The sequence below is a fragment of the Zingiber officinale genome, chromosome 5A (assembly GCF_018446385.1).
Source record: "Zingiber officinale cultivar Zhangliang chromosome 5A, Zo_v1.1, whole genome shotgun sequence".
Lineage (NCBI taxonomy): Eukaryota > Viridiplantae > Streptophyta > Magnoliopsida > Zingiberales > Zingiberaceae > Zingiber > Zingiber officinale.
The window spans coordinates 144,402,121-144,416,425 of record NC_055994.1 but is presented as its reverse complement, the minus strand read 5'-3'; the positions used below and the strand labels follow the sequence as shown (position 1 = coordinate 144,416,425).

The 14,305-nt window shown below is 38.4% G+C and overlaps 1 pseudogene; it reads right to left on the bottom strand.

Moving 5' to 3' along the window:
* Positions 1-5,230: 5,230 nt before the first annotated feature.
* LOC121980121 lies at positions 5,231-12,416 on the bottom strand (annotated as a pseudogene).
* Between the last annotated feature and the right edge of the window lie 1,889 nt (positions 12,417-14,305).

The following is a 14,305-nucleotide window of genomic DNA, read 5'->3' as shown; positions in this document are numbered from 1 at the left end:
CTTGGTCTTCTACCGGGAACTTGATCTTCTGGCAGAAGGTGGAGACGATATCTCGGAACTTGTTGAGAGTCGGTCGCCCCAAGATAACATTGTACGCAAAGGGAGCGTCGACTACGATGAAGTTGGCAGTCCGCGCTCTTCTGAGCGGCTCCTCTCCTAGCGAGATGGCCAGCCGGATTTGTCCGACCGGCAAAACTTCGTTACTCATGATCCTGTAGAGGGGGGTTGTCATCGGCAGCAACTCGGCTCAGTCGATTTGCAATTGGTCGAAAGCCTTCTTGAAAATTATATTAACCGAGCTGCCTGTATCAATAAAGATGCGGTGAATAGTGTAGTTAGTTATTATCGCTCTGATGATGAGGGCGTCATCATGAGGGACTTCGACTCCCTCAAGATCCCTAGGACCAAAATTGATTTCAGGCCCGTTCGTCCGCTCCTGACTACAGCCTACCGCATGGATCGTCAGCTGCATTGCGTGCGCCTTCCTTGCCCTGTTGGAGTTGCCTCCGGTCGGCCCTCCGGCGATGATGTTGATTTCACCCCTTGACGCATTGCCTCTATTCTCCTCTTCCCGTGCATATGTTCGGGGTTGTTCTTGCGACGCCCGAGGAATGGCCTTGTGCTATTGGTTCTGTTGCCACTCGGGAGATCTCCTTTTTGTACGCCAAGCGGGGCTTTGCTGTTGATGTCGTCGATTCGGAGAAGGTGATCGACGGCGATAGCTCCTTGGTGTAGGATGAGTGATTGGGGGGAGGCTCCGACAGTCGCGGGTGTTGTGAGTTGCTGACTGATGGAGTGAACAAAACATGAGAGTCCATACCTTCCCCTTGGGTTTGGGTCGGTCGGCTACCACCTGTTGGACGACATGCGGCCTTGTGTGCTGATGAGGACGGGTTGCTTCTGCCCGTGGTCCTCTCGGTGGTTGGTGAATAGTAGGTGGTTTCCTCTCGGCTGAGGACGGTAGCTCAGAAGGTATTTCTTTTTTCCTTGCCATCTGAGCTTCCTCCACATTGATATACTCGTTGGCTTTGTTCAACATGTGATCATAGCTGCGATGCGGCTTTCGGATGAGCGATCGGAAAAACTCACCGTCCACAAGACCTTGTGTGAACGCGTTCATCATAGTTTCTGAGGTGACCGTCGGGATGTCCATGGCCACCTAGTTGAAGCGTTGGATGTAAGCTCGGAGCGACTCCCTTGATCCTTGCTTAATGGCGAATAGACTGATGCTGGTTTTCTGATAACGCCTGCTGTTTGCGAAGTGGTAGAGAAAGGTCGTACGGAACTCTTTGAAGCTTGTGATCGATCCGTCCGGAAGCCTCCGGAATCACCATTGTGTCGACCCAGAAAGGGTGGTGAGGAACACTCGGCACTTCACCCCATCTGTATATTGATGTAAAGTGGCGATATTATCGAACTTACCCAGATGGTTGTCCGGGTCAGTGGTCCTGTTGTATTCCCCGATCGTCGGGGGCGCGTAATGCCTTGGTAGTGGGTCGCGCAGGATGGGCTCGGAGAATTGTCTATTGATCCGCTCGGGGGATGAGTCTGTCCGTGGCGCTTTGCCTTTTCTGTTGTCTCGCGCGGGGGCTTCGTCTGAAGAAGATCCTCGGTCGAGGTTGGCCTGAGCAACTTCTGACGGCGTTTGGAATAGAGCCCGATGGAACGGTATTGGGGCAGGTGGAGCTTCCACCTGAGTGTCGGTCGGACCTTTGTTCTGACCCCATATTGAGAGTTGCTCCGGCCGGTCGTCTAGTGCCGCCCGACCGCCTGATGCCGACGTTGCCTGTTGCGCTATCCGATCGGGTTGAGCCCTTTGTTGTTGCTCGACTATCTTGGCCGCCCGCGCTTGGATGAGCGCTTCTATTTCTTCGGGAGAGAGTGTCACCGTGAGTTGGCGTCCAGCTTCTTCCATCGTCTTTACTCGAATTCAGGTGTGTTCCCACAAGCGACGCCAATTTGATCCTGTCCGAACGCTAAGTCGATGGACACTGGGGACATGACACTCTCCACTGTCGGCGACTGGTGATGTGGATCTCTGGCAAACCTGCAAAGAAGCCGAGCCGGGAGGGGTTTCCCGGCGACGACCCTCCAACGCTCAAGTCAGGCAACGAAGAAGAAGAAGAGCAAGGTAACGCTACTGTGGCTACAGTGATCAGAATTGCATACCTCCGTCGAAGTCTGGAGGTCCTTATATAGAACCTCGGGGAGGCGCGGGCACGCTCCTCCATGCGTGCATGCTTCTCCAAACATACCTCAGTAAGGTTGTGTCAGAAAAGCATGTCTGACGTCATTCCGCAATCGTCCGAGCATATCCCCGAAATGACGGTGGAAACTTCTACCGTACGATACTCTGTCTGCTCCGGTCGCCAACCATGTTGTTTGTCGGTGGCAGGTGTCTCGAGGATGATGTCACCAGCTATCTCCCTTTTGCCCCTTTTCACCTCTTGCCTGTTCCCGGGCCGAGCGGACCGACACCGGCCGCTCGGCCCCTATGGCCTCCGGAGATGCGCATACCTCTAACCCCTGGTCGGGCGGGGAAGCCCTGCTCATATGCTCGGATGGGATTGCGCCTTATTGCCATGTGGCTCGGTCGAGCGGCCTGTCCGCTTAGCTCAGACACTCTTTTACCTTTTGAGCATTGGAAACCCGACCCTGGTCGGGCTGTCTTTCGTCAGCCTGGGAGACCCCAGGTCGGCTGTTCGGTCGACCGGATGCTCGGTTGGCCCACCAGTCCGCTCGTCGTGATCTCTGTCCGCTCGGCCTGACCTTGGGGTTGACCATCTTGACCATTGACTTCCACATGTCGTTGATCGCCCGTCAACGAGGGTCCCCCGTCCTTTACCACCGGATCAATAGTCAAGACATGATACCTAAGAAATACCTAGTAAAACTATTGCTAGTTGTTAGTAATGATGCATGTATGTGGTTTTAGATTAGAAAGTTTAGTAACAATATAATGTTGGGTTGGAATGATCAATGTTACTGTGGTGCTGGGTTGGAGAAATTAGAACACTAACATTACTATGATGCTGGATTGAAATAATTAGCATCACTATGTTGCTGGGTTGGAGAAATTTGAACATTGTGGTGCTAGATTTGAACATTCAGCACCACTACAGTGCTGGGTTTGAAAGTTCAATATCACTGAGTTGGAATGATCAGTATTACTGTGTCCTTGGATTGGAGAAATTAGAATGACTGTGGTGTTGAATTTGAAAGTTTAACACCACAGAGTAGGAGATCAGTACCATCGTTGGAGAAATCAGAACCACTAGCAATACGTTGATGAAACCCTTAAAAGAAATTTTGATATCGGGCGGGCACAAAACATTTCTTATCATATACGAATGTTTTACATTATAATGATTGTAATCACATCATTAATTTGTATTTTCAAAACCCTGAACTACACAATAACAGATAATAAACTCTAAAATAATATATTCTAAATAAGATGTAAATTATAATTGCTAAAAATCACTCTAAAATAATTTTTCAAAATAATATAGACACAACAATTATAAATACTGTATTTTTACATATTATACCTTCAAAATATATATAAACTAAATACTCTAGCCAGTTGAAAAGATAGAAAATATGCATGAGAAAATTTTGAAGCGAATCAATAAGAAGTAATGAGCTACACCAACCTATAGAGTTAAACTCTTATCAATCTTCATTGAACAATCATCAATCTTCGAGTTTTTGTTTTCGTCGGAACACTGTTTTGAGTGGGAAAAATTACGTGTAAAATAGGACTTGGCGAGCACGAATCTCTAAGTGATGCTTGGGTGGCTCGGATAGTTCGGGGCTCAAATGCCTTGGAGAACGCATATGTAGTAGGGATATTTTGAAGAGCTATTTTTTTAAATAATTCTTAACTATTCTCCACTATTTTATAAGGGTTAGGGATATTTAATTATCACTGGGCTTCTGTCCGATGAATTTTAGCTTTTTTAAAAAAATCAATTTGTTGTAGTTCTAGCAGTGTTTTTATTTATTTATTTATTTTTATTTGTAATGAATGTAAATAATTTGTTGTAATTGTTTAGAATGTTGATCCAATGTTTGATTTTTTAGAACGTTGATCCCAGGCTCGATTTTTAGAATATTGGGCAACGGTCCATTTTTTCATTATATATTTTTAAAAAAAAATCATTACTTATCCAAAATTTAAGGAGAATTGAATAAAAATTTCGATCATTATTTTAAGAATTTATTGAATTCTCCAAATAAAATTTTGAGTTCGTTCTAATCTACAAATTCATCTATTTCTATTTCCCACACAACATCCATAAAATTTCTAACCTTTTCCACATCCACCCCCGTATTATCATAATTTTTAAAGTTATTCAAATTTTACGAATAGCAACCCTCGAGCTTCATTTTATATATGTCCCCCGAAATATTGGGAGAATAACTAATATTTCATGTAAGTTCCATTTCATGGAATTAATCTGTTTCAATCATCGGGGATTCAATCAAATGACTTAAGAAGAATTAATGTTGATACAAGTGACAATAGTAAAGATATAAAAACATCTCATGCAGTTCATGATTTACAGCTTCCTTCATTCTCGTCTCAAAAAGGACTTGACAATATTATTTTTAATTAAACAACAGAGACGAGAAACGATTCGGATGGAGATCATAGCAAGCGAACATTGTGGACAGTAGTAAATGATAAGCTCCTTGCAGCATCCTACACAATCATGAGCGAAGATTCAGTAGTTATTAATACCCAAAAGGAATCTTTTTGGAAACAGGTGATGACATACTACAATACCAATCGAGATAAGAGAGTTAAAAAGAGAACTGTGGATAAAGTAAAATTACATTAGGCTTCTATGAAAAAGAACGTGCATAGATATAATGAAATTTATAATAAATGGTATAAATGAACATGTGTGGATAATTGTGAAAGATAGTCTGATGTAATCCTCAAAGTGACGAGCTACAAAGAAAGTAAGGACATCAGAATTATCAGGTGCATATATTGATTCTTCAAATCCTAACACAACTGTTGATATGGATGATAGAGAAGTCCGATCTCATCCAATGGAACAAAAAACAGCAAAGAGAAAAGGTAAAGAAAGAGTAGACATAATTGATAATTGAATAAGGCTATGCAACAATCAGTAACATAGTAACATATTTGGAGTATAATAACAATAAGAAAGTGAACCAATTCATCTAAGCATATCAACTCCTTGTAATAGACGCACTAAACGTGGGACGTGGAGCACGCAGAGGAGCCGGCGGAAGCAAAGCAAGCATCGAGGCAGTCATATGACCGCACTAATGAGCAAGTGACCTTGAACACCACAAATATGACAGCGCTCAAGATAACGATTGAGACTGAACACAACTGGATGTGCAGGAGGATGCGCAGATAGCCCAAGAGTAGACATGCGTGGCTGATGGGATATAGGCGGAACTTGCTGGCGACCACCATGATAGTTTGAATACCGATTATGAGAATTCTCTGTTGGAGCCACAAGAACAATCATTGGCATCGAAGATAGAGAAGGTGTTGAGACTTTTAACTAGACTTCATAACTGAGGAGCTGCTCGAATAGCCCATAAAAGGTAAAAGGGACGTCACGAACTCACATAGCATGTGAGATATTACAGTAATCTTGGCTAAGACCATTCAGGACACGAATAGAGAGCTCATCAAAGCCAACTTTGACATTCATAAGCGCAAGAGCATCGACATTTCTTTTGATGTTATACAAATAAAAAGTGATAGATCTGTTACCTTGTTAAGGGGTGGCAAGATTTTGACGATGAGTCATAATCCTGCCATATAAGGGAGCGACGTAGATTCTCTCCAGCGTCTGTCATGCGTCTCAAGATAAAGTTAATGAAGAAATAAATTGCACAAGATTAGGAGATATCGAACCTATAATAGCGTTGAGAAGTTGATCCTGATGAAACCAAAGAATATGATCAAGATTCGCTTGAGGAAGCGTGACATCTGTAGGTGTTATCTGTAGGTGTCATCGGCGGCAGTCATTGTAGAAGACGGCTGGTAGGTATTGTGGAAAAAAGATAGAAAGAGAAGAAAAAAAAAAGTTACTATTAAGCTTAGAGCTCTTATACGATATAGAAAATAAATTTCACACATATTATTAATAATAGGATATGAAACAATACATAAATTAGGAAAACAATAAGTATTCCTAATAATAATTATTCTCTAATAACTAGGACATAAATAACTATTTCTAATAATAATTATTCGCTAAATAACTATTTACTAATAATAATTATTTTCTAATATATGATTGTGTATTATGTAAATGTAAAGAGTTTGCAACAAAAATATCTATGAAAACACAAACAAAATAATATTAACAAAATAAATTAAGGTGGTTTAGAGACATCATTACTAATCCACAATTTATGATATACTTTGTGGAGCATCCCAAAATTATTCCACTAGGGCCTAACCCTCGATTGATTGTAAAACATAATCAAAATCTTAGATATTTTACAATCATCCACTCCAAACAATAATGGAATGAGAAAAATAGAGTAAAAGAGAATACGAAGGTGCTCGAGTTGAACCTTCAACCTTATCCAAACACTTGAAAGCCTTGAGCAAAGTTAGCAAAAAAGTAGTGGAAATATAGGATTTCTTAGTGCAACCCTAACAGGGTCAAAACTTTTCAAATGGTTATATAAGAAACAACCCAATAGTAAATTATTGCAAAACTGTTTACAATCCCAAGTGATGATGGAGGATTGTTCATTATTGCAAATGAACAAAATCCAAACTAGGTAGTAAACCAACATAACATTCAAAATAGAGATTGATTCAAGGAAGCAAATTAGATAAACAAAATCCAAGAAAAGTTTTCAACAAGTGAAAGATCGCAAAATAGTAATGCTAAGCATAATAAAAATTAAGAACTTTCAGTAGTAGTGTTGACAAGCAAAAATATTAAACTAAGCATGCAAATTACTAAACTATCTCAAACAAAATTATATTCTACAAAGTACACAAAGTACTGAAGATTCCAAATAACTCCATCACAAAAGCATGTTGCAAAGCAAAAGCCTACATAAGGATTCCAAATAGCAGCCCAGTTGAGCATTAATTGGTAACGGACTGTAGCAGTTTTTCCAGCTTCAACCTTTACCACATTCTGCAGAAAGTAAGAGTGAGTATAGTTTGAAACTCATGAGAGGACTTTACCAGCTCAAAACAAGAATGTATTAGTAGATAGCAAATTGTACATTTGTAGACGATATAGATGATAGAAACTCAACGTCGTCAGGAAACAACTGGAGATTTTTGGTCTTCAATAAGTAATCCACTGCATCTTCCTTGAAAACCAACAAGCAGGCAAGCCTATTGACCTCAGCCTGTGGAGCAATCTGGGCAGGCATTTCAGACAAAAGGCCCCTTGCTATCACATCTGCAAAATTTGTTGCATATACAATGTTGGGTCTCTTTCGCTTCATTCCACCTTTATCTCTTTGTAAAAATAACTTCGCATTATCCTTCTCCCAAAGGAATATACTAGTACCTTTTGAATCTAAAATTCTTCCCGAGGATAGTGTTAGCTTATAGCTAACTATAAAAGGCTCATCAATTTCCAAGACTTCTAAATCAGGCAAACATTTGACAAGACTATGCCTTTCATTAGCAAATATATCAAGAGAAGTATTAGAAAGAAAAGCAAGCACAATCCTCAGCAATCCATTGTTCCATATCAGATATTTCTGATCAACTCCCCTAACACTAGCACCAGTGGTCCTCAAAGACTCATCCTTTTCTAGAGCCTCAGAAATTGATTGAACACCAATGCTGGTATAGATCTTGTTCATATTTGCTCTAGAAAGTGCAGGAGTGGTTATTTGAGGATCCCAGACAAAGACTGTTCCAGAAACCTTGTCAAACAGTTCGTTCAGCAAGAGATCATCAGGAATGAATACGTCTTGTTTGTTGGAAAGAATGAGCTCATCATTACTTTCAAATGGTAATTTTGATAAGCTTCCCAGCAGAAGTTTCTCAGTGTTTCTATTCCAGTACTTCACAATGAAGACCCAGAAAGCGGAGCATTGCTGCACAGTAAGGTGGTGTCCTGAAACTTCCCACGAGGACCAGAGCTTGCAGTAGTCATCGACACAAGGACTAAGCCACACCCCAAAAACCGTTGAAAAGAATTCAAGAAGCTTTGTGTCATAGTATTTATACAAAATGAAGAGTTGGGAACCAAACAGGTCAACGTTATCATGTAGTATGAAAATGTTGGAGCTCACCCATTCCCCACCACCCTGTGGGATCCAAATCCACTCTGCAGCTTCATTATCAGGTTCCCATTTATGTTCATTCAAGAATAGGTACACTCTCAAGATTGTAGTAATATCAGAGTGACAGTTAATATTTAGTGCCAGAAACAGGCCTGGTTGATTGGCATCCACAGATACACCAATTTCTTTAAGCTCCTTTTTATAAGAAGCAAGCTCAGATCTATAAAGATGTCGTCAATAAACGGACCGTCTTTCTTGGGAATTTCCACTTGGGATCAAAAAGAAGGGACTCTTCTGGAAATCTGTAACCTAGAATTGTTTTTATCCATCTAATGTTCATCTTTTGCTTGAACTCCATTGGAAGAGACTCTATGTTTTCCTTCAGATTGCGAATGCACTGAAATAAGGATATAATGCTAACTGGATTAATGACAGAAGGATCTCTTGGAAGGTTGACGCTCTCTATGACAAATTTAGCACCCACTTTGAATTCAACTATAACACCAAATTGATTTTTGACAAACTGCCTATAACATGATAACAATGCAAGAACATTTTTGTTTGTGATCAATGTGTTCTTTACAAGGATATTCAGTTGAGAAGCAATAGTTTTTGAGAAGTCATCTCTGGTTACTGCTTCTCCAATTCTCATAAGCTCTGCCTGATATGACCTGATTCTACCGCCAAACATTCCCTCATCTATTACCGGAATGCCGCTGACAACCTGAAGAAGGAATTCCCATTCTATGACAGCCATAAAAGATTCATCTGGATTTTGATAGCCAAGCTGGGTCTTCAACCATTTAGTCTGAGATAACTTTCAGATGAGATCATCAGGAATGTTAACATTTCATATACAATCAAGTATGAAAATGGCAGCATCAGCAGATACATAGCTTGAAGGCATTTCGAAGTTATCAACCACAATCTGATAATTTTTGTTGAAGCCAACTAAAACAACAAATAACTGCAGCTCAATCTTGTAATCAGCAATCTGCTCGCCATAGAAAGAAGTGACAATGAAGGGGAGATTACTGACATGTGAAGCAAATGACATTCTGAATCAAGAAACAATATGGATTATGATGCTAATCTGAAACCAACAGATGTTTTTAGCCATCTTGTAGTTTTGATGCTCTGAAATAGATAGAGCGGGGACAAGCTTACCTCTCCCAAAAATCTGACCAACTTGAGCAGGGAAAAGACATTTTCTCTGGTTAAGGTGGAGTTAGCTGTCATAGTCCTGAGAAGGCTACCAATAAATTGTGATGCGTCTGTAAAATCAAATCTGACTCCAATCTCTTTAAGTACTTCAGTGTACTCTGTTATCTTTTCACCATAAAAGTCTTTCTGGATTAATGGTATGTCAACAAGTGTTGATGCTACCTGAAGTAGTCTTTCCCAACCAGAGCTCGGCAAGAATGACTCAGAAGGTGGCTTGTAACCAATTGATGTCTTCAACCAGCTTCCACTTATGATGCTGTTAAAAAAGTTCTGCTGCTAAAAATTAGTTCCACAAGATCTTATATTTCTAATCCATTCAAGTAACAAGAATGCATTGTCTTTTGTCAAAGGAGAGTAAACAGTTTTGAAAGCTGCATTTGGAGGATAAACTTGTGGAACATCAGAGGCCTTTCCATTTTGTTGTAGGAACTTCAAAATCTATCCTTGACATGTAACATTTCCTGCAAAATTTGCAGTTGCCAAATACTCCCTGTTCAGTACAAAATATTTGTCAAATGAGAAGGATGTAACATTTCCTGTAACATGTATGATATGGCATTCAGCATCCTTCTCAAAGAAGAGAGCTGAAGTTGATGAAAGGGAACCTTTCCTTCTTTGAAATGCATTCTGGTTTTACAGGGAACCTTTCCTTCCATATGTAGTAACAACATTGTTCCTCCTCACCCTTGTGGCCATCTTGAGCAGAAAGATGGAGAGGGTATGATTCTGCATTCATGTTCCTTCCTGTTTGGCAATTGTCTTCACCAGTTATAGAGATCTGGCAGCCAGTATTACACTATGAATCATCAGTATCTCCCCTCACGGATAGTTGCCTAATTTTTGAAAGAAAGAGTAGGACCTCAGGTTGTAAATTTGATAGTTCTTCTTTCACAGCTGACTCTTTTTCAATCTTCAAAGGCATGATTATAATAGTAGTAGGAAGGCTTTCTGAAGGACCATACAAATTTTTTATGTCAGAAATTTTTGGATTCTCATCAACCCACTCAGGCACAATGTAACATAGGTTGCAATCAGGTGATGGTTCCTCATTGAAGCATATTTGATACCCATTGCTGAAGATATAGGGCTTACTGGATATCAGGAAGACACTTTTAAATCCTATGCCTACAAATTCATAAATAAATAATGTCATAGTTGAATTCTAAACACTAATCATTTAACAAGTAGATACCCATCCAACTTCGACTTGATACAAGAAAATATATCTTTTAGTTAGCAATATGATTGTAGTAAAGGACCTATATGAGTTTCCTCAAATTTACATTCACTCAATATTACTAAATTAATGGCATATGATGACTTGATCTACTGTGGATGTTTGACATGGTACAAATTTTTATTGAGGAATGGGAAAATAAATAAAATTAGACAATATTGAAATAGTTATTATTGCAAAATGAAATAACCAAATTATTTTCATAACAAATATTTTTCTCAATGTCTCGAGTGATTCATATGTACTAATTATAAAGTGACAACAGTTATTAAAAAATTCAAAAAATATGTAGCAATATGTGAAAATTAAAGAGAAAGTAGATAAATTAATTGCATACCATAATGATCATTGATCATACATAATTAAACTTCATTTGTTGTCAAATTTATGCCAAGAACAATTTGGAGAACAACTATATTCCAAAATTTGTATATGTTTTTGTAACAAAAGAAGATAATCTCCATAAAAAATATTTATTGTTCATCTGAAAAATATATTTTAAAAACTATTGTTGGTCAATTTATTATTAAATATTAATAATGCCTTAACATTTTATCTCAAACTTGAGATATTATCCAATAGGCACCTTCATCAACTTGACATAAAAAATAGATTCTTCAATGGTGATCTGTTAGGGAAGGTCTAAGATTAACCTCTCAAGTAAGCTAAAAAAAGTCCCCATATTGGAAATCTCCGAGAGCATGGTTTAACAAGCGTATCTCAGCTCTTTGTCAATTCAGCATTACAGATCAGATCAATATAAAATGTTGTGTTGAGCAAGAAGTGATGCTTAATGTCTGGTTGTGTCTTACATGATGAGGTCAATATAAAAGTGTCACATATAAATAAATGTTTTCACAGAAAATAGCAAACAATTAGAACCAACAAAAGACAAAAGTGCAAACCTTTCTCCCCTATGTAGCCAAGGTGTCGTTTCCCTTTCTTTGTTGATTTACCAATCCTACAAACGGAATCAATGTTCGATGTAGAGAAACCTATCTCATTGTTAAACAGAAGCAGTGTTGTTTTGGCTCCAGTCATCGTGATATCCTCCGAAGTAATCAGAAACTCAAGGGATGGAGTGACGCCCTCTGCATACTTGTTGTCCTCTGCATTCTGTCGAATGCAAATTGATAAATAAAATACGATTGAAAATGGTTAGTGGAGATGGCAATCCATAGCACAAACTAAGACCTAGAATCCGGAAAGAGTTAGTAGAAACTACAGTGACCTGAACAAGTTCCATGAGGAAGTGGACATCCTTGGAATAAAGCTCTTCGGAGAGGTAGAGGACGGCCTGATGGATGTCATCAGCCAGGGGATTCTTGTCATCTCGCCCAATGTAGTACCTCTCTCTGCGTATCCTCTCGACGTGCTCGCGAGGGGTGGAGTAAGCAGCAGCCATTAGAGCAAGAGCGAGTGCAGCCGCAGCTGCACTGCCACAGTAAGAAGCAGAAGAGCGCAGGTGGTACGAAGCTTTTATAGCAAAAAAAAAAAAAAGGAGTAACTTGGCAGAGAAGTTAACGTGGAAGAGGTGAGAGACACTAAAGATTAAAGAGTTGCCTGTTTTGGATGGAGGAGGATACGAAGAGTCGATATTGTTGATTAGGATGGAAATGATGCGTAGAACGAACACTTTGGCTTTTCCCGTGAACTTTTTGTCTTTCGACTTGATGCTTTGCATGCACACTCTCTATTCCTTTCTTTCGATTAATATGCATGCCGTGGACGATCTAGCTAGGTACTCATCAATTTCCCACTGGAGTTTTATTACGAGTGTTATTTTTATAATTTGCTAAAGTTCTGCATGAGCTAATAATACTCATCTAACTCAAATAAACTTTCTTCTGCTATTCATACAAGTGGTTGAGTCTTTAGGCAAGTTTAGATTAATAACCTACCTTCCCTAGCTATGGTGTCAAACATAAAATTTTCATAAGGTTTTAGGGTCGAAATTCAACTTATCAGAGTATGTCCTCCTTAAACCTTGGTCATGTACTTACATTAATGACTAATAGTCATCCATGATTTATCTGTTTTGTGTTGGCCTAAGAACTATTGACGGGAGCGCTAGGGGCGAGCGAATCGTCTTTTGTCACATGCCACATGATAAGAAGTGAGACGGGCTTACTAGGTTACAAGGATTTAAATTATATCTAAAGTACATTACATATGTGAAGCTAAAAAAATTTATGACATTGAACTGTACATCATAATACATCTAAACTTCTTGATTTATTTTGATAGCTGATGAAAAATTTCTTTAGAACCAGACTAGTTACATCCATAATTATGATAAGTTTAGATTCATAATCATTTTGACAAAGTTGTTATTTTAATAAAAACAAATTATTACATGGGATGTAAGGTAAAAGTTTAAAATGAGTTGAGAGAATTATACATTACATGGGAGAGGGTATGTCTAAGACTTGATTGTTAGGATGGTTGTAGTTGACAATCTAGTTAACTAAAGGTTGTCTTCAATCAACTTGTAGTTTAGTCAATTAAGTAGTCAACTCAAATGGATCAATTAGTCATAGAATATTTTTATTCATGGTTAAGTTAAATGATCTAGAATAAGTTGATTGATGATGCCTAAGTCGAATAGATAATCAAAATAGATATGTTGATTGAGGTGATCATCGACAAATTGTAGGTTAAAAAGATCATGAGAAGAGTCTTATGGTGGATCCAATTAACTAATCAATGTTAAACAATAAAAGAAAAGTTGAAGGTGTGATTTTTTAGTAATGCAATTATCTAAGTTTTATAATCTGATTAATCTTAGAGGTGATTGGTTCAGCCTATGAAAGTTTTCCATCGGTAAATCTGAAAGTGAAAGTGACAATCCACACCCATGCTTCAAAGATAAATGTGTTTGAAGCTTATAAAAGAGGACTAAGGGCATCTCCAATAGTTAGAGAAATACTATTAATAAATGTTAAATTTAGGGAATGGATAGGATAGCTGATGTAAAAGTTTTTTTTAACTATCATATCCAAAATTTAGGGTAAATGTTTGGATATGAAATTGACGTTGATGCTCTTAGAGCTCTAAATGAGCTTTTTTGTGATCCAATTCATAGTATGAGTTGCGTTATTTCATATATAGTACATCAATTTCAAAAAAAAAAGAACATATTTGAGTTTTTACTACTATTCTTAAATGACAAACCTCACATTTATAATGGTTCAAAGTTTTTTATTTAGCATTTTGAATTTTACAAACCTCTCATAAATTTTGCATTAGAAATGCCTTAAGGGGAGCGATTTAGAGTTAACATTAACAACATATCTATTGTGACCATACCTCTATTATAAGACTCTTTTTATTATTCCTTAAACTTCATTATAATCATTTTGTAAAAATTTGTAAAAGATTTCTCCACCCTCTAAAACAATATTATTTTTTTAGGAACTCAATCATTTATTGTGAAGGTAATTAAACATCAAACAATATTATTCCTTGCTTCATATTTTTATTGATTAACTTTATTTTTTTCTTTCTCTTGCTCCGGCTTGTAGTTTTATCTCATAAAAGAATTTTCAACTCTATCACTACAAAAAAAAAATA